Source organism: Danio rerio, chromosome 4, assembly GCF_052040795.2.
Source record: "Danio rerio strain M-AB ecotype USA chromosome 4, GRCz13ab, whole genome shotgun sequence".
Taxonomy (NCBI): domain Eukaryota; kingdom Metazoa; phylum Chordata; class Actinopteri; order Cypriniformes; family Danionidae; genus Danio; species Danio rerio.
The window spans coordinates 16,692,099-16,716,533 of record NC_141024.2 but is presented as its reverse complement, the minus strand read 5'-3'; the positions used below and the strand labels follow the sequence as shown (position 1 = coordinate 16,716,533).

The 24,435-nt window shown below is 36.0% G+C and overlaps 1 protein-coding gene and 1 long non-coding RNA gene across 5 annotated transcripts in view; one reads left to right on the top strand and one right to left on the bottom strand.

Annotated features, from left to right (window-relative positions):
• Positions 1-24,435, top strand: part of atp2b1a (ATPase plasma membrane Ca2+ transporting 1a) — a 239,378-nt gene that overhangs the window by 148,795 nt on the left and 66,148 nt on the right. The window lies entirely within an intron of this gene.
• Positions 5,628-11,140, bottom strand: LOC147844685 (uncharacterized). The gene is made up of 3 exons (XR_015483062.1): positions 8,537-11,140; positions 7,881-7,993; positions 5,628-7,671 (listed from the first exon to the last, which is right to left on the bottom strand). It is a non-coding gene; the product is annotated as an uncharacterized LOC147844685 (long non-coding RNA).

Below are 24,435 nucleotides of genomic sequence, written 5' to 3'. Positions count from 1 at the left end.
TGTTAGTCACGTTCAAATCCCGCTTAATCAAAGAAAGAAACAAGACAAGAAGAGAAGGATTGATGGTACAAACAAGTGCCTTTAAATATCTCATCAAGTGATTCTTGGTCTTAATAGATTTTTAATAAACCTCTTTTCACCTATGCTCCATGTATAAATTGCCATTTTAAGTATTTTTTTGTTAATAACTGAAAAGATCCAGACATTAAAATTCATGTGACCCATTTATGTATCTGCAAATGCATGAAAAAATGGCATTAAGGAGAGAAAAAGTCTCATCTCATTGAGCAAAAGCTGCTGATGTTTGCTAAAATTCAAGCAGCAATGCCTCACCTCTAATCTTTCTAAAAATAGGGACACTTATGACATCATCTCAGTCTGTCTCTCTCCTCCCTCTTGCATGCGTAAAGGCGCATTATCTTATCTCCTCAGTGATGCGTCCTCGGGGATTCATCTTTTGAAGTGATGCAATAGCACAGGGATTTAATAGTCTGCTAGTCTCAGTGCTATCAGTGGCTGCCGTGCAGGGACACACTGTTAGTTATTAGCTGCTGACTGCACGAACAAACCTCATCTTTTTATTGTATATTTATTTGATTCTCAGCGAGGGTTCTGATTTAATAAATTAGCACCAGGAAAAGAGAGAAAAAAAAGTCCAAAGGGGAAGGTGTTATTGTTCTACCAGAACAGCGTGTTGAAAAGACCTTGGCCGCGAATACAAAAATTGTGCTAATAGAGCGTCATTAAATAGGCCATAAAGCTTTCAAAACAAGTGTATAATAAGCTATTACACAATAGCGCAGGACTTGTTAGTTCGAGCAGATGGAACTGTTTTTCATTAGAAGCCTTAGGTGGTGCTCCCAGTATACAAGGCCAGGCTTCTGCTAATTTGAGACATGGTTTGCAACGTTTTGAGCGGAAAATATTGGGAGTTAGTGCAGCCGCTCATAAAAGAGTCTCCCGACTACTGTATAAGCAGCCTCACGCTCCACTGGAAAGGGGAAAAAGGGAGCAAAGGCAGAAATTTGACATGGAGAATAAGGAAATTGTTTTGGAAGCGTATTTTTTGCTGTTACGTTGGATCTACGTTAAATTTAAGGTCCCCTGAAATGGCTTAAAATACATCATTTTTAAATGTATTGATGTCATCTATGAAACAGGAAGACAATAGATATTCATACACTGTAAAAAAAATGCCAGTAGTTTTCACGTAAAAGAGTAAAGGTAAAAAAACTGAATTATAAAACATGAAATTTCAGTTAAATTAACAGTTTAATACTGTTAATGTAAATACAGAATAACTTGGTGCTTTTTACATTATTGTTTTGTTAAGATTACATTATTTTACCATAAAAACTCTTAAAACAGCGGTAAAATACAAAGAAACACTAAAAAGTAAGCCACAACGTTCTGGTCTGCAGAAATATATTTGTATTTTAATTGAAGCATGCCATTTTAGGCCTGCACTAGTTTATCCCAGGAATTTAACATAAAAAAGGAAATTGTTTTAGAAGCTTTTTTTTTTTTTGCTGTTATGTATGATATAAGTTAAATTAAAGGTCCCATGAAATGGCTCAAAATACATGTCATCTAAATACAATGTACAAAATACAAATACGATGTAATCTCTGAAACAAAGACGATAGATATTCGTATTGTAGCTATAGAATAATCTTAGTGAAGTTTTACAAACTAATTTCAAGAGGAGCATGTGATATGATTGATCACAGCTGGTCCTTCATCTGTAATCAGCAATAACCCAATCAAATTGATCCAAGCCTACAATAAATAGACCAATTTCACCCTACTGCCTTATCTATGTTTTGGAAGAACCTCCACCCCATCTCCTCTTCTCTCCTTTTTCCAGGGGAGTTCTTGAGAACCTGATCTCGATTCCCTATTATGCGAATTGAACAGGCGGGAGCCCTAGGCTCAATTATCTCCGAGCTCAGGGTTCTCCCCTGGGAAAGTATGCCAAACCTGCTAATAGCATCAAGCAATATCTAAGAGCGATGTTTAAAAATATAGTAATTATGTGATGCAGCTATTATATTTTAGAGGTAGGCAACTTCAGATTCTAGAGAGCATTTGATTGGTGAGAACATCTGGTGAAAAGCTGAAGTGCAGAGTTCTGTTTTTTTAGTGTCTACTTATAATGTTTGGGGTGTCACGGTGGCGCAGTGGGTAGCATTGTCGCTTCACAGCAAGGAGGTCGCTGGTTTGAGCCCCGGCTGGGTCAGTTGGTGCTCCAGTTTCCCCCACAACTTCAAAGACATGCACTATAGGTGAATTGGGTTAGCTATGTGTGTATATCCTGGTCCTCCAGGTTGGGGGTTGAGCATAAGGCTAACGACCCACCTCATAAAAATCAGATGTTATAAAAAACACCAAGATGGGCTGCACAGTGGCACAGTGAGTAGCAACTTCGCCTCACAGCAAGAAAGTCACTGGTACAAGCCTCGCCTGGGTCAGTTGGCATTTCTGTGTGGAGTTTGCATGTTCTCCTCGTGTTTGCATGAGTTTTCTCTGGGTGCTTCGGTTTCCCCCACAAGTCCAAAGACATGTGGTATAGGTAAATTGGGTAAGCTAAATTGTCCGTAGTGAATGAGTGTGTATGGATGTTTCCTAGTGATGGGTTGCAGCTGGAAGGGCATCCACTCTGTAAAACATATGCTGGTTCATTCCGCTGTGGCGACCCCAGATTAATTAAGTGATTAAGCCTCTTGAATGAATGAATGAATGAATGAATGAATGAATGAATGAATCACCAAGATGGTGCGGCTCAATATCAACTTTGATAGAAACGGCTCTGGGAGTAAGTATTTACAATGTTTTGAGCAGGATGTTTCAGATTCTAGAGAGCATTTGATTGGTCGGAGTGTCTGACGAAAAGCTGAAGTTCAGAGTGATGTCATCGAAGTCATTGATCTATACTGACGGAAGTCAGACACAGTTTATTTTAAATGCATCTTCTAAATGCTAAGTTTGTCATTGTTTTGGAGCACATTAGCTTATAGATAATCTTTAAGTCTGCATGAACCGGATGCTGTGTATTTTATTTTTTATTTTATTTATATTTTTCCGCGTTCTGACGCAGTTCCTAGAGAAATTGAATAATAAATGAGAAAACAGTACGTGTGGCTTGTTTGTTTTTTTTTTTTTTTTTTACTGCTGCAAGCTGATTAGATGTAGTAAAGATGGTGTTTCATTCAAAAAGATTGGGAAAAGGGTTTTGAGAGAGTTATTACAACCTAACAGACATCTCCTTCTCACAATTTCTGTTGTCACAGCGCTGTCAAAACTGGCAGTTGGAGGGACGTGGTTTAGTATGTAAACCACACCCAACACCTTAGACAGATGTAATCCGACAATTTAACAAAAAAAAAACACATTTTTCAGATTTCAATTTTAGATTAGAAGGGCAAATATAATTTTTTTTCTCAGTGACATGCACAGATAAATTGTTCCCCACAAAACTAGCAATGTGAGCTAACAAAATCAGTATGGTTAGTTTTGATTTCATGTGTACTTCAAGACTAACATATTCATATTATTCTGATTTCACTTGGGACTTTAGGTGTCATTAATTATACTGGGATGCCATTGACGCAAGTGTTTTTGAACGCAAGTATAACCTGTATTTTAAAAAGAGAGCATTACATCTTCTTCTTTTGGTCAAATGTTAGTAGATAAAGACAATCGAATAACCACTCCTCCATACAAATCAGGTCTGCTTTTTCTTGGAAGTTCATCGTAGTGTATTATTATTTATTTGTGAAGTAATTCCAGATGCAAACCTTTATTTTCATATTGAATTATAAGGCTATCAATTCCATGTTAGTTCACTATATATAAACTCATTAAAAAAAAACAGATTTAATTAGACCGTATTAGAAAACACACTACCATCTGTTTTATTCCATCTTGACATATTATCGTACAAATGCATCACAACACGTCATTTATATAGACTAACAATTAAAAAGAGTACAGAGGAAACAGAAGAAGATGTCGGCTTGTGCCATATTGACAAACTCGAATGTAAAATTGATTCCGGTGGGCTGTGGGCCAGTGATAGACTTATGATCAATGATATTGAACGTTTACAAGACATTAAACAACATATCGACGTCTAAAGACTTGTTTTGCGATGTCTATTCCTGTGCAGCGATGTGGTGTGTTAAATCATCTTCGCTGAGCTAACAGTTAATGTATGATTAATTGATTTTTATTATGACAGTTCCTCCAATCCAAATGTCACACATGCATTGATTTTGCATATCCGTGTGGTTTCTTATTAATGAAATGTCACTGTGTTTTTACAGCTTGAATCTAAAGCAGAATCTGAAATGTAGCTTTTTTCTGCCTCCAGCGCTGACACTGTCTCTTTCTGTTTTTCCTTGAGAAACACACACACACACACATACACACACATACACCTTTCTTTTTGTCTCAGAGTGCTCTGTTCGCCTGTCTCATTGCCTCAGGATTCAATAGCTTTCAGCCCTCGCTCATTCAAACACACACACACACACACCTTTCTCTTCTCTGCAGCCCTTTTCTACAGGAATGTTACATGAACACGGCCACCGCAATGGCTGTCTGAGCAGAACTGAACACAGTGATGATATCAGGCATTCACAGGTCCTCGGTCAGTTTGGGACATGCCACTCAGCTAAACAATTGAAGCCACAGTGTAGGACAATAAGATTCGGGATGTGATATTTTAGAGATGCACAGATTAACATAATAACATTTCTATATTTTAATGTCTTAATTATTAATTAAAGTCTTAATAAAGTAGAAATAAAATAGATTTTTAAATGCTGAAAGAAAATTTGGCCATTCCAATAAAAAAAATATATGTATGTTTATATATATATATATATATATATATATATATATATATATATATATATATATATATATATATATATATTGATTTAGAGATTTTTTTTTGTTTTAAAGGTGACAGATAACAGTGGTTTTTAATTATTGTAATATATTACTAATTGTTTTACTGTACGTTAAGAATGCAGGCTCATATATATATTCCAAAATTGTTTATTGTTGTAGTTTAGATATTTAGGAAAATGAAGTATAATAAAACATCAACTGTTTACTAAGTTGATCATTAAATTAAATGATTTTGAGCATCAAATCAGCACAACAGTATACATTTCTGGTGATATACTACAGTATTAATGTTTTTTGCTGTATTTGTGAGCATGTTTCTTTTAAATAGACTATATTTTCAGGGCCATCCATTACATAGGTCGTTGTACATTTTATTAAACATACATCTTGACTTTCTTGAAGAAAAAATAGATTTCGCAAAGATTGTTACTTGTGTTTTAACATGAAGGTTCTTCACCAATCAAAAATCAACGCATAATGATTATGTATAGCTTAATCTTTTTTTTTTTTAATCAGCAACATTGTCTTAAGTGTTTAACACTAGTTAACACTTTATTTTGATGCTCCATTTGAGTATTAGTAGACTGTCTGCTTAATATCTGTTGATACTGCTCCTTCAACAGACATTTGAATGACTATAAGAAACTTTGCAAGTACATGTCAACTTACACTAACCCCAACTTAGCCTACTTAAAATTTATTGAGAATTAGTTTGCATGTTGATGCAATGTAGCTTTAATTTAACAATCGTACCATCAAAATATAGTGTGACCCAATACTCACGCACTTGGTCATGTAGGCCTTTTTAATTGACAGTGACACACACAATCTCTGTCATGCTATCAGTGATATTCACTCCTTTAGTGGCTCTGAATGTCATGCAGTGTTCAGACTACACAATATCAGTCTGATTTTGGCACAATCTGTCTGACATATGGCGTCGACTGTGGGGGACAATGGGTGTCATACTGCACGAATCCATTTTTTTAGTTCATGTAGAACTCGTAGAAAATGACACTTCATGATGTCCCGACAGAAAGACATTTCCATTTTCCATTTAATAGACTCTTATTTAAAGCGACTTACAGATGAGAACAACAGAAACAAATCAAAGTTCTAGTGATATACGATCGGGATGCTGAATGGATTCAAGCATTCAAAACATTGGATCATCAGGCTGGATTGAGAGGTACATTGTCATCAGCATAGCAGTGATATAAAAAATCACATTTCTGAATGACGGATCCAAGTAATGCTTTGTGAATAGCGAAGAGAAGATGTCCGAGGATCGAGCCCTGAGGCACTCCAGTGTAAAAAAAAGACTGTTATGTTTATTTTTTTCAGTCCTCCACAAAAGGTTCCATCATATCGAGGATATTGACCAGTAAGAGTTCAGAAGCTTTTTGTGTACATCAGTTTCAAGCATGGTAAAACAATATATAAATGGAAATTATGCTACTAGTGGAATTATGCAATAGAGGAAATGTTTGTAGAACAACAACAACAATATTCAAGCATTGATGATGTTTTTACAAGGTTGGTTAAGACTTTTGCTTCTCAAGGTCGGTAAGCACATACAACATATTTTGTAATATTTTCGATAAGTAAATACTTTCCAAGCACAAAAAAGGACACTCCAAATAGTGCTAATGTGCTTTACAGTGTATTTTTTGTTTTGGCATTTTAACAATTGTTTTTGCCTATCTTTTGAAATCAGACATAGCTATTTTCTAACATACTATATTTCACCAACTACAGCGGGGAAAATAAGTATTGAACACGTCACCATTTTTCTCAGAAATTATTTTATAAAGGTGCTGTTGACTTAATAATTTCACCGGAGGTTGGTAACAACTAAATTAATCCATGTATGCAAAGACAACTAAACTAATTAGTTTACAAATGAAGTTATGTGTAATAAAATAAAATGACATAGGGAAAAAGTATTAAACACATGAAGAAAGGAAGATGTAGAAAGGCAGTGGAAGCCCAGACAGCAGCTGAAATATTTCAGTAGTTATTCAGCTCTCATACCCTCTGCTTTTTCTCATTGTAAATTAATATTAGCTGCTTCAGCTTAACATCTACATTAACAGCATGATGAAGATTAAACCAGGGTGGACAATTTAGCAAGCCAGTGATCTAAAAAACAGCCAAGGAAACTCTCGAATGCTTTCAGAGGAAGAAAATCAAGCTATAATATGGCCAGACCAATCACCTGACTTGAATTCAATATAAAATATAAAATGAAGATCAGATAGAGGAGACCGATAGAACCAGTAAAATGTTTACTGTTGAAGTTAAATAAAAAACACTCCTGAGCAATACTTGTGACTTCATTCTCCATATAAGAGGCATCTTTAAGCTGCACTTACTAGTCTCTTCTCCTCTATGATGACATCATGCCTGTGATTAAAGATGACAAGCAATGATTGGTAGGGAGGCATGTGTAGTCTGGCATCCCAGCAAACAATTTTGTGTTTTATTGATGTCTAATAGACATCTAAACCTAGACAGCTTGGCTAAAACAAGGCTAAACTTGGGCTGTCAGTGAAAATCAAATAGACATCCAAGAATAGCCCAAAACTAGACTAGTCATCAAATAGACAGATTACACAGACTTTATATGTGTAGTCATTCAATTCTGTTTATTTGATGACTAGTCTAGTTTTGGCCTATATGCTTATATGCGAGGCTGCGGTGGGAAGAAACTCAGAAGTATAGCATCAGCACTTTAAACATTGCAACAACATGCTGTTGTCGCAATTTGAAAATGCTGATAGGGTGTAAACATCAATTAATATAATTTAGTTAAGTTTAATTTAAACAATTCAAAGCATATTAGGCATCAAACAAAATCACAATCTCTGAAAGAGTAGTACACTTAAGTGTCTCTTCGAGACTTTAGTTCATGGCACCAGGTAAACACCGTGAGGAAGCTTCTTTGCTTCAGCCCATGTAACCTAGTTTTAAAAATGTCCATTTCCCTCTAATATTTAAGTGCCGCTGAGTGAGTTCTTGAACAACTGATTTGCCATAGTATTCACCAGTGCTCAACAGAAATGACTATGATTGGCTGTGAAGGTCATCAGTTCACCACTCTTTACAGATTGCAGACAGATACACGGACACTGTAGCATTTTAAACCCATGAAGATCAGTCGATTCTAGGGTTGGGGTGATAGACGACGCCATCATCCATCGCCGATGGCCAACAGACAACACGATGATGACCTGGCATCGCCAATTCTCTACTCCGACCCTGTCGCAAACCCGCTTGCAAAAAATACACACTTAGGCCCTGTTTACACTGATACATCTTAGTGTTAAAATGGCATTTTAGAACGAAGATGATCCACATCCACACCATGTTTTACCTAGCATTTCTGAACAGCCCTCCGTCCACTGAACACCCACATCACGTGACCACACACAGCCACAGCCACACACAATGTCATGCGCTCGTCTGAGCTGCAGTGAGCAGTGGCATTAAAGTTCCGGGAGTCTACCGCAAATTCATAGAGACACCCAGATGCCCGCAAACGAGTAATTAATCTCCAGGAAATTGCACGTCTCCCTCCCGGTCCTCAAATAAGTCACGCACCCTTTTCACCCCTCACCACTGGATCCCTCCTCGCTCTTCAGACACGTCGTGGGCACTCTGTCAAACACCACCTCCAAACCCCCGGAAAAAGTAATGGACAGGTGTTAATTTGTGTCAACTTATTTTTATTTAAGACCATGCGGGTCCGGTAGTTGAAATGGTAGCTTACAAATAATTAATTCGTAATGAATTAATTAATCATTCATAAATAATTAATTCACCTCCGCCTATGATGACGATGCCATCGTCCATCGCGATGTTTCACATTAGACATCGTACGATGCCAAATTGGTTGACATCGCCTAACCCTAGTCGATTGATCAAGCGAATCTCTCGTCTGTGGTTAACTGGAAATAGTACCGAAATTTTGTATCGTGACAAGTTTAATATAGTGAAAGAATCAGTTCAATAACTTTAGTTTGATAAAAGGCATCTAAATAGTGTGTGTGGGAAGGAAAACGTTAGTAGTGCCATTTACCTTAGCCGAAAATGAGGTCTGAAATCCCTTTTTATTTTCGCTGTCCTTTCAGATTGGACCTCGCAAGGCAGTGAAAGTATAAATTTGTGTCACTTTCTCTTCGCTGATAAGACATACAGCCAGGTACACAACATTCCTGTGTGACTCAGGCGATACTCCCGGGTTTCTTCCCACCGCAGCCTCGATTTCGCTGTTTATAATGGCGGTCGCATGAAATCAGTCTATTCTTAGACGCTTATTAGATTTTCACTGACGGCGCAAATTTAGCCTTGTTTTAGGCAAGATGACTATCTATTAGACATCTTTAAAAAACCAAAATGCTTGCTGGGATGTTATCTATTGCAAAACGCATCAATTGAAACATTTACTATTGTATCAGGCTAAAATTTTGCGCAGTCTAATAGCATGTCAAACTTTCTACTAATTCAAAAACACACAAAATGCTGTGCAGGCAAATTGAGTGATTCCCCTTTCTCCAAATGACAGTTATTATCTCAACTGTGACTTTTGGACAGCAGTTAGGTATAATCGGCTCCAGCTGTTTGTCATGTGTGTGTTGGTTTTCTGGGTGTGCCTTACTGAGAAGTGTGCGCATCTATTTTAGAAATGTTACGCACTCTACACAAGCAAGCTTAGTCTTACTACACATGTATATGCATTCACAGAGGCTGCCAGTCGTGTGCTTGTCGTATCACGCTCTTCTCTTTCTTCACAGCAGGTGCACACATGTACACTCTCATGCACACAGGTGGTATATGTCGCCTGTCTAGCATGCTGGGTTTGAGATGGCTGATGCCATTCATGGCCTGCATTGACTCCTCTCGCCATGGGGTTTGGTTTTTATTAATATCTCCAACGCCGTATGTTTTCAGTTTGAGGGCTTGTTTAATTTTAATGAGCCTCAGGCATGTGTCTCTTAGTTATTTATAAAATGTTTTTCGCTCAGAGGCATCGCAAACAGAATCCCATATCGCTCTACTTGTTTCTTTCTCTCTCTCTCTCTCCCTCATTCACATAATTTTAGAAAGGCAGGAGATGCAGCATCCTTGACTTTTTGGTTGGCTCTTGAGAAAAAGGTTATGAATGATTAAAAGTTAGGTAATGTTCTTACAAACCAGACAGAAAAATCTGTTCGCATTGCCGTAGCAAATCATTTTCTTTATGAGCAGTTTTTTTTCATGTTTTAAATATATAATAAACTGGCAAAATGGCCATTTTAAAGGTTACGGTTGAAGTCTGAATTATTAGCCCTCTTGTTTATTTTTTTTACCCAATTTCTGTTTAACGGAGAGTAGATTTTTTTAACACATTTCTAAACATAATAGTTTTAATAACTCATCTCTAATACTGGCTTTATTTTATCTTTGCCATGATGACAGTAAATTATATTTGACTTGATATTTTTCAAGACACTTCTATACAGCTTAAAGTGATATTTTAAAGGTTAACTAGGTTAACTTAACTAGGTTAATTAGGTTAACTTGGCAGGTTAGAGTAATTAGGCAAGTTATTGTATAATGATGGTTTGTTCGGTAGATTATCGAGAAAAAAATATAGCTTAAAGGGGCTAATAATTTTTTTCCCTAAAATCGTGTTTAAAAAAATAAAAGCTGCTTTAATTCTAGCCGAAATAAAACAAATAAGACTTTCTCCAGAAGAAAAAAATATTATCAAACTGTGAAAATGTCTTTGATCCGTTAAACATTATTTGGAAAATATTCAAAAAAGAAGAAGATAATTCGAAGGGGGGCTAATAATTCTGACTTCAACTATATAAGCTAATATAAAGATATAATGTATCTTGTTTTAAAATAAACATACAATAGTAACACACTAGAAAATTTAAGGAAGTTATGAAGACTTCAGAAGCAAAAACCTTTAAGTGCCATCTGAAAATTCCATAAATAATGAACATTTTTCTCAACCTCCTTTGTCTATATTGACATATTTTATTTTAAAGAACAGGAAAAGAACGACTTCTTTGCCATAAAAGTCATATTTCTGAACATACACACAAGGGCCTGATAAAAATGCTCATTTTAGAGGAACGTTTCAGATGGCATTTAGAGGTTTTTGCTTCTAAACTCTACCTATTGTCTCATTCATTGGTACACATTTGTAAACTTTGGTCCATATATAGATAAAAAAGCACAGAAAATCATCAAAAAATAAAGTGATTAATAATTATTAAATAAAATCAAATAAAAATAATTGTCATTCAGCAAAAGAGATGAAACAGTATTTATTCTTATCTCTTCACTACCTGACAAAAGTCTTGTCGCCTATCCAAGTTTTAGGAACAACAAATAATAACTTGACTTTAAGTTGATTATTTGGTATCAGAAGTGGCTAATATGAAAGGTAAAGTCCTCTAGATTACACGTATTTTACCAAAATAAAATATGATCATGCCTTGATTTCTAATTATTTAATTAGGACAGTAAGATCTGACTTTGCTTAGACAAAAGTCTTGTCATTTAACAGAAATAATGTACAGAATAGAAAATAAAGTCATGGTGCTGTAGAAAATGAATCATTAATCATATTTATTAATAACGTCATCTGGAATGGCAAAGCAAGCATTCTTGCAGGACTCCCAGAGTTCATCAAGATTCTTTGGACTCTCCTTCATCTTTCCCCAGACATGCTCAATAATGTTCATGTCTGGTGACTGGGCTGGCCAATCCTGGAGCACCTTGAACTCCTTTGCTTTTGGGAACTTTAATTTGGATGCTAAAGTATGAGAAGGAGCGCTATCCTGCTGAAGAATTTGCCCTCTCCTGTGGTTTGTAATGTAATGGTTAGCACAAATGTCTTGATACCTCAGGCTGTGGATGTTGCCATCCACTCTGCAGATCTCTCGTACGCCCCCATACTGAATGTAACCCCAAACCATGATTTTTCCTTCACCAAACTTGACTGATTTCTATAAGAATCTTGTCCATGCGGGTTCCAATAGGTCTTCTGCAGTATTTGTGATGATTAGGATGCAGTTCAACAGATGATTAATCCAAATGATCTACTAGACGTCGAGTTATAATTTGTTGCTCTTACAGCTGGGATCGACGACAAGACTTTTGTCAGGTTGTGTACTTATTAAAATAAAAAAAGTGATCAAACTAAATTGTCTTGTTTATTAAATCCTTAATCAAATGGGTAAAACAGAAACGTTTAACAGACTGTAGCAAAGACTAAAATATGTAATTATGAAATCATATTCTAATGTATTTAAAGCACTTTTATTCATTTGATGCTTGAAAGCTCATTTTCATCTCTGACCCATGCATGTCTGTAAAACGGTGTCAGATAAAATAATCACGTCAGCTAATAAAATATAAATAACAGCAGCAAACGGTGAAAAGAAAAGTAGGTCATTCTGAAGATGTGACCAACAGTCATATCAAGCACTATCAACTCATGGCCAAAGAAACTGGACGGACAACTCCGGGATTTTATTAGAACATTCCGTTCTGCTCTGTGTTACACTTCACAGAGACTGCTGATCATCTACGAAAGTGATGAATTATGTGTGATATTATAAAAAAATAAATCTGTCTGAAGTTTCTGTGTAGAGGGCACAACTGCACTGTAGTGGGATCAAATTAGATTTAGCTGTCAGCCTCACATGTATCCACATGTCTATAAGCTGCACTCTGTATTTCGCTGATAATGGCGTATTCTATATATGTGAATGACATAGGATTACACAGATATACCAAAGATTGATTGTGGATATGACCAATATGGTGAAAGAAGATAATTGAGCTGTTGGGTAAAGACCTACTTCGTCAAAGGTCACAAATCGAAAACCCATATGAAACCATGTCTCCCTAGTGGCGTTATTTACGATATTATTCTTACTGTCTTTCTCAACTAGCTACTCATTGGACTTGGATGTTATATTGGACATTGACTCTATCAAAATAGTTCATCATGCGGAGGCCAATTAAAAGATAAAATCTTCAAAAGTAGACATTTGAAATCAATAATCATAAAATCTGTATGCCTGATCATATGCAAAATAATAAATGTGGTTTTGAGTGTATGTTAACAGCCATAATCCATCATTTTTTTGTTCTATTTATTTAAAAAAAATGCTTGGTTGTGTTTCAAATTGGTAATTTATATATTTTGTGTGTATAATTTACCCTGAATATGGTAAAGTATTTACATATAGTTTCATTGCAAAGTTTCTAAATATGTTGCTAGCCTAAATTGATCATATTTATAATTGATTATATATATATATATATATATATATATATATATATATATATATATATATATATGAGTTTATTTTCATGATTTACCCTAAATTGCGTGTCACACGTATTACAAAACCATTCACATATAATTTGAGCATTGGGTTTCATATATATATATATATACATACACTCACCGGCCACTTTATTAGGTACAACTGCTCATTAATGCTAATTTCTAATCAGCAATTCACATGGCAGCAACTCAATGCATGTAGGCTTGTAGACGTGGTCAGGACAATCTGCTGCAGTTCAAACCGAACATCAAAATGGGGTAGAAAGGTGATTTAAGTGACTGAATGTGGCATGGTTGTTGGTGCCAGACAGGCTGGTCTGAGTATTTCAGAAACTCCTGATCTACTGGGATTTTAACGCACAACCATCTCTAGGGTTTGCAGAGAAAATATCCAGTGAGCGGCAGTACTGTGGGTGCAAATGCCTTGCTGATAGGTTAGAGAAAAAGCCAGACTGGTTCGAGCTGATACAGATAAGCAAAAGGGGGTCCAGCCAGCTACTAGTAGTACACTAGCAACTAGTGTACCTAATAAAGTGGCTGGTGAGTGTATATATCCACAACATGCATATGCTCAACAAATATACAAAACTATTATACAAGATTGGTATTCTTTCTAAAAATAGTATAGCAGATACAACATATGGGTTGTTACCAGATGAACTAACTCTTCAGAAACTCTATTAGAGCCTCTCTTCCGCTCCAGTGTCCCAGAATGCAACTGTAGTTTAATTTGATGCCATTAAGCTCAAGGGCATTGGCCTGCCAGACCGTAGAATCTCACCAATCGCTGTCAATGGGTCAAATGTGCAATCGCAGAGACCTTGTCCTTGTCAGAACCAAACAGATTGATTTGGGATGTGCGTGTGGCAGTCTGGGGAATCATGGGGATAATATTAAAAGATTCGCTCTCATCGTTCATTAGGGATCTGTCCCTCAATGTTCTTCGCCATGATTCATCTGGTGTAGACGAACACGAACGGGTCCTGTGACACATAAGATGACTACAACATCTCATTTTAGCATGACAGCCAAGAGTTTTTAAATTTGCGAGCGGAAAAAAAGCAGTCTTATTGTCTCAGTTGAAGTTTGATGGATGAGGGTGAGGTGGGCAATCTCTTAACACTAAATGGATCTCCAGGATCAATTTCCCCAGGGTGACACAGTTAAGTCATCAGTGTATGCAAGTCTTGATTGCATTTCGTGAGCCAGATTTGCCACAGGGGAAGCGCGGGATGGGAACACGTTCACTGCGGGACCCTTGAACAAGGGCCATTATTGCAGCCCTTGACATTTTGAGAGCAACAAGCATGTTGTGAATGAATCTGTTTGTCCTTGGTATAGATTTATCACTCTGAAAATGCAGTAATTAAAGGTCATTCTATAGTGAATAAGTTATTTTTATGTGGATTTCTCTTTTATTTGTAGTCCTGAAGAATCTGATTCTTTCTGGTGAATCAGTTCGTTCTAAGTGGTTAAGATGTAGGAAATTGGTAATTTGATTCTAGATGCTCCTTCCTCTTACAGTGTATGCAGGGTTGGAAATTCAGATTCATTCTGGTGAATCAGTTCCTTTTTAATAGTCTTTTTTCAAAGTCTGATTCAATGAATCAGTTTGCTCTAAACAAATTGATGTCTTGAAGCCTTGTCCTCTCTCTTGTACTGATTGAAAACTCTGATTCATTTTAATGATTCACTTTAACAGATTCATAATTTGGTGAATATGATTGTTTTAAACATTCTTCTTTCGTTAGTGATGTTGAAGGTCTGATTCAATCTCGTGAATCAGTTCCTTTTAAGCAAATCAGCGTCAGAAAGCTTGATTCAGTTTTAGTTAAATGATTCATTCTAAAGCTACCTCTCTCTTATCCTGATTGAAAATTCTGATTCATTTTAATGATTCATTTTAACAAATTCATTTAGTCTGATTTATTGTTAGTGAACTGAGTCATTCTTATCTTCCTCAGTGTCTCATTTGCAGTTAAATTATCAGCGTCTGCAAGTCTTGAGCCAGATTTGGAACAGTTAGGTGATTCATCCTAAATCATCTTAGGATAAGCGATTCATCCTCTCTTTTATTCTAATAGAAAATTCTGATTCATTTCGCTGATTCATTCCTTTTTCACATGGAGAGTCTCATTTATTTTAAGTGAACTGGCTTATTCTTAACGTTCTTGGCCTCTCATTTGCAGTTAAATCATCAGCGTCTGCAAGTCTTGAGCCAGGTTTGGAACAGTTAGGTGATTCATCCTAAATCATCTTAGGATAAGCGATTCATCCTCTCTCTTATACTAATAGAAAATTCTGATTCATTTCACTGATTCATTCGAACAGATTCATTCCTTTTTCACATGGAGAGTCTCATTTATTTTAAGTGAACTGGCTTATTCTTAACGTTCTTGGCCTCTCATTTGCAGTTAAATCATCAGCGTCTGCAAGTCTCGATTGCATCTCGTGAGCCAGATTTGCAACGGGAAGCATGGGATTGGAATACGTTCACTGCAGGACCCCAAAGGAGAGCCATTATTGCAGCACTTGTCATTTGGAGAGCAACAAGTCAGCATGTTGAGTCTATGACGTGCTTTTTTGGGACCGCTTACTATATATGGTAGAATAAAGAGGAAAGACACACATGCAGCACGGCATGGCACTGAGTCGAGCAGACAGGATGCATCCTCTTCTGACCTTTCTCTTAATCTCCCCCCTCCATCTTTGTCTCTCTCCATCGTACCACCGTTCTCTCCCCTCCCGGCTGATCCACTGTGCTGCTGTGTTTGAAGTCGGACATCAGAAGCCTTGAAAGCTTTTTCCCATCCTGTATTGTTCATTTATTCATTCTTTTGTTGTTCATTATGCATTTACTCACGCATGTGCCACCAAAGTGTCTAAACTGGTTTGTGCAAACACTCTTATAGTCATGCAGGGTATGCTGTCTGAAGAGAAACAGTGTAGTGATTTAGAAGCTCAGCTTTTCCAGATACAAACGAAGCAATAATCATGCAATAATCAGTTTTCTCTCCCTCATAGTTAATGTTAGAAATTCGGATTCGTTTTAGTGAATCAGGACATTCTAAATGTTTTTTTTTTCCTTTCAGAAAGCATGATTAATTCTAGTGAATCATTTTAGTTTTCTCCCTCTTTCTCTTTTTTAAAGAAAGCCTGATTTGTTCTAGTGAATCAGTATATTGATGTATTCCTCAAATGCACTGTTTGAAGGTCTTTAAGTGAATCGGTTCATTTTTACAGCATTTAAAATCCTTAATGATAGGTCTGGTTCATTCTTGTGATTTGATATGTCCTTAAATTTCTGTCTCTGATCTGCAGTACTGGACAATCTGACTCATTCTACTGAATCGGTTTGTTCTAAATGGTTCTCCCTTTCATATATGTAATATTGGCTCACTCTCTGTCTAAAAAAACATGGCTGGAAAGTCTAGTGAATCCATTCATGCTAAATGGTCCTTTGTTTCATATGCATATTTGGAAATTCTGATTTATTCTAGTGAATCAGTTTAATCCAAACAGGTTTCCCTCACTCATAATTAAGTGATTCATTATAGTGAATCAGTCTTTTTTCACTTGTGATGTTGTAAAGTCTGATTCATTTTAGTGAACCGGTTGATTTTTAAGAGTCCTTTCTTTCAAACTGGTGTCAAGTGATTCTTCCTAAATCGTCTTAGGATAAGAGATTCATCCTCTCTCTTCTACTGATTGAAATTTTTGATTCATTTTAATGATTCTTTCTAACAGATTCATTTCTTTCACATGAAGAGTCTGATTTATTTAAGTCAATTCTGGTTTGTTCTAGTGAATCAGTTCATCCTAATAGATTTTCTCTCTCTCTCTCGTATTAATTGAAAATCATATTCATTTTATTTAATCAAATGTTCTAAACAATCCAACCCCTCAAATGTAGCACTTGAAGGTCTGATTCATTAATTAGTTCATTCTACGTGATTCATTCTAGTGAATCAGTTTTTTTTTTGACTTGTCATCTTGAAAAGTCTGATTCATTCTAGTGAATCAGTTCATTTTAAATAGTCCTTTCTTTCAAACTGGTGTCAGGAAGGCTGATTCATTTTTAGTTAAATGATTCCTCCTAAATTGTCTTAGGATAAGAGATTCATCTTCTTTCTTATACTGATTCATTTTAATAATTTATTCTGAATCAGTCTGATTTATTTTAGTCAACCGGCTTATTCCTAACATTATTATTCTAAACAGTCCAACCCCTCAAATGTAGCACTGGAAGGTCTGATTCATTTATTGGTTCATTCAAAGTGATTCTCTTTCACATACCCCATCCTAAGGAAAGATTTATTAAATTGGTTTATTCTCAACGACTTTCCCTTATTTCTGGTTCATTCTAGCTTGAATGGTTCATATTGTAAACGGATTCATAAAAATTCTCAAATCCAAAGTTTTTTTTAAATAAATTTATTCAAATTAGAGTTGTTAGATTTTATTATTTCATTACTTAATTAGTTACCAAATTTAAGATTCATTCAGTTACTGTTTGTTTGTAGCATGTAATAATTTCTGAAGACAAATGATGGCAATAAAAACCTGCTGTACCCCTAAAGGTACATTTTTTCACATTTTTTCTGTCAGCGTACTTCTTTGAAACTGATGTTCTTTCTGTCTCCTGAGAAACTTTGCAGGAGCCATAACTCTACACGGCAAAGACCTAAATTATCACCGAAAAAAAAATAACTAAATGATTGACTACTTCATTCCTACACTACTGACCCAAACCCTCAGCATCCTCCTCATTTCACCTGCGCTCAAGACTTACTGCCTGAAATCAATGGGTGTTTTTTGAGGTGTGAAGGTTTTAATTAATTAGATGGAGCCTGTACAGGGGACGAACAGCCGTACCTGCTGGGCTGTAAGGGTCCTGCCGCGTGGGTCCCCGGCACTCCAAACACCTGCGTCTCTGAAGATAAAATTCAGCAGAAACACTTACAGTAAGTATTTTTCCATTGTTTAAATGGAACACCCGGGGCACTCATTTCTTTCCCCGTAAAAGTAAACATCCTATCCTGCTCTTTAGACAGATGTACAACACTCCTTGCGGTGTTATCAACATTAGGCCAAAGTATCTGGCTACCGGTGCAAATGAAGAGTGCTCCTTGAAATACGCACTAGTAGTTTGCCCAAGAAACGCACAACAAGAGGAATACTGCCAAGCCTGGGAAAGATGCAAATATCTTTTTCCGAATTAGGGTGGTCATTTCCTCCTCTTTATGAATTATTGCTGCCTCTGTTTCCTGTTTTTACCCTCTTAAACCTTGGGTTAAATTTTTTTTTTGTATTGTATTTTTTGAAGTTGAAAGGAGAAGAGGCTGTGGAGTTTTTCTATCCCACCTCATCCTCAGGTTACTCACCATGCTCATTCATTATTTGTGCAGGTGTTTTATAATGAATGAGCAGGTACAATGCACACGGCTGCTGAAGCCACCGTCAGCCCTGCATCACAGAACTCTGACCCACATAGAGGCGCATACAGCCGCAGTCACGTCACTGGGCAAGATGACCATGACTGCTTGATTCAGTGGACTGAAATGTCTAAGTGGGTGGACGTTTAATCTGCGCATACTCTTTAATGCCATTGGCGATGTGCATAAAGTGAGCCATTGCATTTCTTTATGGGTTATGCACCATTGTACAATAGCCGAGCCACTAAAAGTTTGCCTGAAGTTTTACATTTTGTCATCATGTTCTCACATCTTGTTCAAACATTGTTCGTTTTCTTTCTTCTTTGATGTTTTTTTTTTTTTAATCATAAAATGAAAGCCATCTCAGTCAGAATAGACACAATATTTACATTAAACGAACTGAATAATGGGCATGATGTTAAACAACATTAAATATGTGAAGCTCCACATTGATTACAGTCAAAAATGTAATTTGGCATGCTATTTGGACCCAATGACTTTTTACAAAAAGCTTTGTTCTTTATACATGCCTATAGCCAGAGGGGTTGGGAAGACCCACCCCTCACTGACAAATGTCCAGAATTAGTCCCATACATGAGCTCATTTGTCTTATTTTGACTGCTATGCCAACATAAATAGCAAAATAAGCCATCGAAAAAGGCTTTAAGACCAAGCGGAATCCTCTGTTGGCTGTTGCTTTAGTGTGACTTTAGCTAATCAGTTTTAGCCAACACTAACAAATGCTTTAATTTTATATTCTGACGTAAGAGAAGTCTTCTTTCGCTACCGTATTGTTTTTTAAAAGAGAAAACATTTTACAAGTAACTTTTATTATAAATCTTGGACCTTATTCTTGAAACAATAATGACCAATAAAAAAAGATGTGAAGCACCAAAAGCGGCCCATATTAAATTAATTTGAGTACTAATTTGGCTAATGTTGTTATGCATGAATTTTCCAATGTACTTTCTTTTTTTACAAAAGAGGCTAGAAAAATTGTGAAAAATCAACATTATTATTATTATTATTATTATTGTTGTTGTTGTTGTTGTTGTTATTATTATTATTGTTATTATTATTATTATTATTGTTGTTGTTGTTGTTGTTATTATTATTATTATTATTATTATTATTATTATTATTATGTTCACATTTTTTATTATTCAAATGAACAATTTCTGTCTGAGGGCAGTCGAATGTGCTGCCCAGTTTGTTATTTGCCTAATAGTTGACAGTCGGCTATAGTTTTTAATTTAAAACTTTAACAGATTCCTATTTTTTTCTAACGATATATGATGTTATACATTTGTATTTTGAAAATAAGTATTTATGTGTATTTATTTTAACATTTCTGGTACATCAAAAAATGTGCTTATGATGACCATCACAACTAGCAAATTCAGCAGAATATACAGCTTTAAACGTCACTACAATGCAGTATTTAAATCTCATAACTGAATAGAAAATGAGGTGTATAACTGCAAAAAGAGCACCCCCCACCCCCACCCTCCACCAAGCTTCCATAGCTTCAATATACTTTATAAACTTAGCTTAACCTTAAACCTACATTTAAATAAAAAAATTTACACGGTCATTTTGATTTATGGTCAAACCATCTGTTAAGATGTTATTTTGATGGTCCTTTTTAGTTTCATTTGAGCACAACAAGTAACTTTGCAATTAGATGTAAATTTGCTTCATTATTTAAAACCCAAGCAGTTTACTTATGCTCTACTAATGCAATAATGATAGGTAGCTGACATGTAGTTGAAATGTTGCTTATGGTCAACAGAATAGTTAAAGGAGACTGTCAAAAACAGTATAATCTTAATCTTATTCTCCTGTAATTTAACCAGTAAAACCAGTGGTTCTAGTAACAATAACAACAACAGAAAAAGAGTTGTTTTTGTTTTCAAAGTTTCCCTTGAAGATGAAAAAATGAAAATGAAAATAATTTCCTATTAGTTTACCCACTCTAAAGCCATTCAAGAAGAAGAAAATTTGTTTTGTAAATAATTAAAGAAGATTTTAGCTGAAAGAAGAGAAGATTCATAACACGCAAGTCAATGGCTACCAACATTTACATTTACATTTAGTCATTTAGCAGACGCTTTTATCCAAAGCGACTTACAAATGAGGACAAGGAAGCAATTTACACAACTAAGAGCAACAATGAATAAGTGCTATAGGCAAGTTTCAGGTCTGTAAAGTCTAAGAAGGGAAGTATTAGTAGTATTAGTATTTTTTTTTTTTTTTTTTGGGTACAGTTAATGTGATATTCAGAGAGGCAATTGCAGATTAGGAAGTGTAGTGGAGACTAAATAGTTGAGTTTTTAGTCGTTTCTTGAAAGTAGCGAGTGACTGCTGTTCTGATGCAGTTAGGGAGTTCATTCCACCAACTGGGCAGATTGAGCATGCGCGTTCGCGAAAGTGATTTCTTGCCTCTTTGGGATGGAACCACGAGGCGACGTTCATTCACAGAACGCAAGTTTCTGGAGGGCACATAGATCTGCAGAAGTGAGAGCAGATAAGAAGGAGCAAGGCCAGAAGTCACTGTAGGCAAACATCAGAGCTTTGAATTTGATGCGAGCAGCAACTGGCAGCCAGTGCAAACGGACTAGCAGCGGAGTGACATGTGCTCGTTTAGGTTCATTGAAGACCAACACTTTGAGAACCCAAAAACAAATACAGGCAACAAAAAATTAAAACCTGTGACTCCTGGTGAACCATAGACATTTTATGAAAAGAAACTATGTTACACTTTTTTCCCAGTTAGTATGTCATTAATTTCCTCATGAGCAATAGAGAACTATAGTTTCTTTTAAACACTATGACACAAATAAATCCTGTTGACTTTTAATTTTTTTGTTTCACACTAATAGTTCGGCTTTTTTGCCCCTTTAATGTGTGCTAAAATTTCTAATTAGTATTAATCCAATTAGAACTGAGCATGCATGAACCACATTCACTATTTCAAATCATTTAAAATATGCAAAAACTTTTGGCATATTTAATAACCCCCAAAAAACGAATGCAACTTCTACAAAGTCATTATTATATACTATAAACATTTGCCATTAATGCACTGTAAAGAAAATCCAGGTTGTCTTAAATTTAAACTGAATCAAACGAATGAATCCATTAAACTTATATTTTGCTAAACTGACTTAAAACAACTTGCGTAACTTATAAAATTAAGTTAGAACAGGATTAATTTAGTTTAAAAAGGTACAAAGAACTGAAAACAAATACTGTCAGTGTAGGAGATTTAGGTTTTCCCTTTCAAAAAACTAAACAAACAAAAAAATATTTCACAGTCACAGGCCTATTTCACAGTCAATGTCACTCAATCATATTCCTTCACAGAGGAAAGTTTCAAAGGAAAGCCTTTGTGTTCAGTTGCAGAAAGCTCGAGATAACATTAGTGTAGACGTTCTCAGGAAATATTGACACTGTGCTAGAAAGATATACTCCTGTAATTGCTGCAAATAAAACAAGAGTGAATAAAAACAGCATGACTCACTTTATCTGATATTTGTTGTGCTCAGACCGACCGGTTTTCATGAGCATCATGTTTTGGAGGCAAAATAAAAAAAGTGAAATATCCTCATTGTGCTTCAATGAGGTCCATGACGGTTATTATTACTTGTACTACTATAATATTATTGTTGTGCATTAATTAGTTAACCCTTTAACGAGCATGGCTGACCTTTTATCCATAGGTCATCATTATTGTTGTGTCGGTATTTTATTCAATCCAAAATATGGGTCAAGGAGTGCAGCATAAAGGGTTAAACATTATATATTTAGATATTCAGTTAACTAATCTTTTTTAAAGGGATAGTTCACCCCCCACCTCCCGCAAAACATGTACTCACTGTTTACTCACCCATAAATGGTTTCAACACTTAAGTTATTTAACATTCCGTTTATTTCTTCACACACAAGCTGAAAACCTGTAACCATTGACAAACAAATACTAAGGAAGTCAATGGTTACCGGTTTGAGCATTCTTCAAAATATCTTCTTTTGTGTACAACAGAAGAAAGAAAGTCAAACAGGTTTGGAACTAGTAAATGGTGAGCAAATTATAACAGAATTCTCATTTCTGGGTGAACTATCCCCTTTAAGGCATTGTAGACCTCCTTATTCCAACTACATTCACACAAGACAATGTGCACGTTTTATTTATTAGCATATTCTGGCTATTAAAATTGGGTGGCCGGTCTTCAGTCTGGGATTCCCAGTGCCACCCTGCCTCTTCGGTATCCTCATATCGTGCACACGTTTCATCTGCAGCTCATACGTATAGAGAAAGTACAGGTTGGTCTCCTCTACAACAAACACAGAAAGAACACAGCCATCAAATGCTCCAGATGATTAGCAGCGCTCGCCATGGCTTCCAAACATTCGTCAGGATTTCTGTCCTTATTTAGCCATTTCCTCAAGCCATTTCTCCAGGGCGAGCTCTGGGGAGTGTAGTTTTTGTCGTCTTTCCACTAAGTTTGACAGCCTGGAGGTTCTTGTTTGACAGGAGGATGTAAACGACCGTTGGATTCCAGCTGGCCTGCATCACACAGCCAGACGACCAACAGACCGGGCTCTGATGCTGGCACAGGGAGCTGAATTTGGCCTGCGCTGTTTACACCCACCGTCGCCATGACCAAACGGCAACATTACGACTTTTAGGGGGTTAGTTGATGGAAAGACGTGTCAACTGGTGCGACCGAGCAGTTTGTCTTCATCATGTATATAGACGCTGCTACTGGGTTGAATGACCTGTTAACATTTGCTTCCAAAATATACAGTTTACCGCTAAGGCTAATTCACATCACTCAGCTCTTTCCAGAGTAAAGATTTCTGTAACGCGACCTTTCGTTTCACGGCAAAGCAAATAACTCTTAAGTTTATTCCACGGTGCATCTGCGACTGCTCAGACATGAACGGAAATGCAGAAATACACCCCAAGTCTAAAAAGGCTGTTTAATACATGTTGCAGAATGGATATTAATGGAACGGGGCTCAGAATAGTAGTCACTTTTTCAGTCTGATGTTAAAATGAAAAATCTTTTCCCCCTTTTTAGCTGAGATGTGTTTAACCTGGTTTAGGGTTTGGCAGAGACTTTCCAAACAGAGATGTGATATTTTTCCTTCACTGTACGGGAACAAAGAGTGGCCTGTCTCCATGCTTTTACACCTACTGTAGGTCTTTAAGGGCGTTTAGGCTTGCGAAGTATGTATATCTCATATTTAGGAATTTAAAACGTGTGTGTATATATATTAGTATTTGTAATTATTTATTACTGTAAGGTTTCTGTTTAGTGTATTTAGTACTAATATTAAATACTGTGTATGATGTTTTATTTAGTATCATTCATTACTTTTAGACATTCATCTATGTATATATACCATAATAATCAAGATAATATATAATAAGCTGGGGATTAAGTATATTTACAAATGCACCAAATATGAAGATTTCTTGCAATTTTTAATGTTATTTTTAACGTAATTGCTTATTTACAATTGAAGTCAGAATTATTAGCCCCCTTTAAATTCTTTTTCTTCTTTTTGTTATATTTCTTAAATGATGTTTAACAGATCAAGGAAATTTTTACAGTATGCATGATAATATTTTTTCTTCTGGAGAAAGTCTTGTTTGTTTTATTTCGGCTAATATAAAAGCAGTTTTCATTTTTTAAGAAATCTTTAAAGGTCAATATT